Here is a 3816-nt window from a genome sequence, read left to right as displayed (position 1 = left end):
AAGTCGTTAATCGAGTAGCCGATCACCTTTTTGTGCCTCTTCAATAAATTCAGCAACTTCTCCGTCTCTTCCAGGCTCAATTCGTCGCTAATAATCACCGGAAAAGTCTTGCCATCTCCCAAAAATTCATATTTCAATCCCTTGGGGAGTGGCTTCATCTCAACATCGGGCGCACCATCCTCTTCTTGATCTAACTCTCCAATGTCTTTAAAATTTTTTTCCTCCAAATTCCCGTGTTGCGGCTTCAACTCTTCCATTGTTTCCACTAGTTCTCCATCTTGATCATCTTGAGCGTCTCCATTCTCCAAAGCGCGTTGGAGAGGATCCCTGAAAGAATCAATGGAACGAATGCTCTCTACCTCTTCGTTATCTAGAGGTAGAGGTGAAGCAAAAGACGGTTTTGAATGAAATTCAAATATGCGCTTCTCTCCATCTAGATCAAAATTGACAATCTCTTTTCCAACATCTAGAACAACATTTACTAATTTGAGAAAGGGTTTTCCAAGGATTATGCCTTCATGCTTATCATCACTAGCGTTAATCACAAAAAAGTCGGTAGGAATTTTTTTACCCGCTATGGCAACATTTATATTTGTAAGCACTCCTAACGGTTTAATTAATCTACCATCTCCCATGATCAATTTAATGATTGTGGCATCAAGGTTTGATGTTGTTATCACCATAAATTAATAGGATTAATTTATGGGCTGAAATCAAGATGGGCTTAAAGCAGAAAACTGAAGAAGACTTGTAAATCGGCTCCTGCGTGAGCATCTGGGCCACATGGGCCATGTATCTTTAGATTTAGTTCAAGGTTAGAGATAGAGTCCGATCGGGACAAGATTAGTTTAGATTGTTTCCCAAGTCTCCGGGCTATAAATATGTATCCTTTGTTATTCGTAAAGGAGAGCGTCATCACGTCTCGCAAACAACAACTCTCGGCGCATCGCCACCCCTAATCTTAGGGTTTCATCCAAGTAAGCGCCATGCTGCCCTGATCGCTTCTTGCGATCAGGGCAGTATTGTTCTTGCTTTTACCTTGGTTTTACTCATACTGAAGTGTTTTTGATAGTGAGTAATGCTAGTTATCCTGATGTTTGTAGCATGGCTTTTAGTAGATCTGTTGTGCTTCATTGATTATCATCTACGAATATCATGTTGTCTCTGTGCAGTCACGTTTCAATCTCATGCTAGTTCTTGTCGCATAGAATTAGTTGCACAGAGGCAACACCCTGCTTCTTTTATGTCTAGTAGATCTGATTTGTTATGGTTTGCTCTTATCTTAAGAGTTGGCGTAATATCTGCTAGGTTAGGCCTTGCAAACGGATTGGATGATCCGGTGGTGTAATAGATGCTTTTTCTTAGCCTTGATAGGGATTGTTCCGGGAATCGGCTCTTGCTAGTTCTTAGGCCTCTGTTTTGGGTTATGGTTTAGTTGTCTGTTATGTTCGCTAGGCCTAGTCATGTGTAGGATGTTCCGATCTAGCAGTGAAGCTGTTACTATCGTGGATTAGATCAATTAGATTTAATTGAAGCAGTTTTATAGTTATTTGCTTTATTTATCATATCTGGATACAATCAGATCCCATCTGACACCGGGACTCGATCGGCTCTTTAAAGCCGATGCAAGAGTCGTCCCGGGGAGCCGACCACGGCTCGGACTTATGTTTACACGTGTCTTTGTATGCAGGAAACTGTTCGGAGCACGTCTGCACCCTCCTGGTCGGGTATAGGTCAGGTGGCACGCCCGGTTTTCACACATCCTCCGGGCGTGTGACGGAATTGCGGGCCGTCGACGAGGGAGCAGTGCCTGCCAGTGCCCCAGCAACCTCCCGGCTCTTCATGTTGTCCGTCGCTGCTCGCCGGTGGGTTTCGACCGACAACACATTCTGGCACGCCCAGTGGGACCACTCTCGGCAAAAACGTCCACTACAACGATGACTGGAGCTCAAGATCAAGAACCCGCTCCCAAGCCCGTCACGTATGAAGAGCTTCCTCCTGAACACAAGAAGAAGTATGATGAGATCAAAGCTCTGCTGGAAGCCGATTTCATCGGCTCTTTTGAGAAGACTCGCAACCATGGCATCAGGTGGAAGGGGTTCTCACCAGAAGGCGCTCTTGACAATGTAGATCTGTCTGTACCATCTGAAGAGCGTACCAGAGCCCTGCGTCAGGAGATGAACTACATGGTGGCCCATGCGCTTCATCGGCACTCTCAGAGCCTGATGAACGAGCTTGAGCGCATGGCGCATCGCGTCATCCAGGAGATAATCAAGAACCAGTACTCTCCATCAGGGCCAACCCTGGGGAGTCACACAGAGGAAGCTGCACTGCATTCTAGGCCGCAATTGCCATTCTCATTTGCGGCCCCAAGACCACAAAACTCACCGATCTACGTCGTCCATAAGATCGGCGGCGATCCTGGAGAAGGCCAATTCCTCACCGAGCCACACAAGGAGATCCCGCACGGCTACACGTGTGCCTACATCCCTGACAGCATCAGTCCAACACGCTCGGTGCAGATGGTAAACCTAGGAACTTCTAGAGCAGACGCGGAGAAACAAGTGTGGCTGGCAAAGTACGCTACTGGGCCGAGTGCTGAGCCATCGGCCCCAGGAGTTCTTAGTGTGGAGCAGGTCAGTGCAATACTGAGAGACTAGTTTGGCATCCTGCCCAAGAGGAAAGCGATCGGCTATTCCAAGCCGTATCCAAGCGACTATGACTTGATCCCACTGCTACCCAAGTATCGGCTTCCTGAGTTCACCGAGTTCAATGGGTCAGAGGGAGCCAGCTCCATCGAGCATGTGAGCCGATACTTAACGCAGCTTGGGATGATCTCAGTGTCGGATCCATTGAGGGTCCGGTTCTTCGGCCAATCCGTTACAGGCCCAGCTTTTGGATGGTATGCATCACTGGCTCCGGATTCAATTCGGACTTGGAGGCAGCTTGAAGATCAATTCCATACCCAGTACCATTCGGAGGCTGCTGAAGCTGGAATTGCCGACCTCGCCCAGGTCAGGCAAAAGCGGGGGGAGACTGTGTCAGAGTACATACAGCGCTTCAGGGAGGTCAAGAACCGATGCTACTCGTTGCGCATCACAGAGAAGGAGGCAGTCGATCTGGCTGTCCTGGGACTTGCTAAGCCGATCAAGGATGCGGCTTTTCAGTTGGAGTTCACGTCTCTGGCGCACCTGGTGCAGAAGCTTACAGCATATGAGCATTATCATCCTGAGCTGTACCAGGACAAGTTCAAGCGCCATGTAAACATGGCCCAGACGGATGAGTCTGATGACTCTGGTGAAGAGCAAGAAGTGGCCGTGGCAGAGTGGACTCGGGGGGGCAAACCCTGTCCCGTGCAAGTGGGTCAAACAGCAGGGGCTTGTGAAGGGTTTCGACTTCGACGTGACCAAGATAGAGCAGATATTTGATCTGGTCCTCAAAGAAAAATAGCTGAAGCTCCCAGAAAATCACAAGCTACCAACGCCACAAGAGTTGCAGGGAAGACTGTACTGCAAATGGCACCACTCGTTCACTCATTCCACGGGTGAATGCAAGGAGCTACGTCGTCAGATACAATCGGCCATCGAGCAAGGCCGCTTAATTTTGGCTCAACATACGATGAAGGTCGACACGAAGCCTTTCCCACAAGCCAATGTGGTAGAGTTGTCGGACTTCACTCCTACGGGTGAGAATTTTTCATTCCAGATCAACATGGTGGGACCCACGCGCCGCCATGACAAGCAGAGGAGAGAGGCCGCTTCTGGCAAACGGCCGCAGGATGAACGTGAGCTGGAACAGCAACATGTAACTGAAGAG

The sequence above is a fragment of the Panicum virgatum genome, chromosome 7K (assembly GCF_016808335.1).
Source record: "Panicum virgatum strain AP13 chromosome 7K, P.virgatum_v5, whole genome shotgun sequence".
Classification (NCBI taxonomy): Eukaryota; Viridiplantae; Streptophyta; class Magnoliopsida; order Poales; family Poaceae; genus Panicum; species Panicum virgatum.
This window is presented reverse-complemented; position numbering follows the sequence as displayed.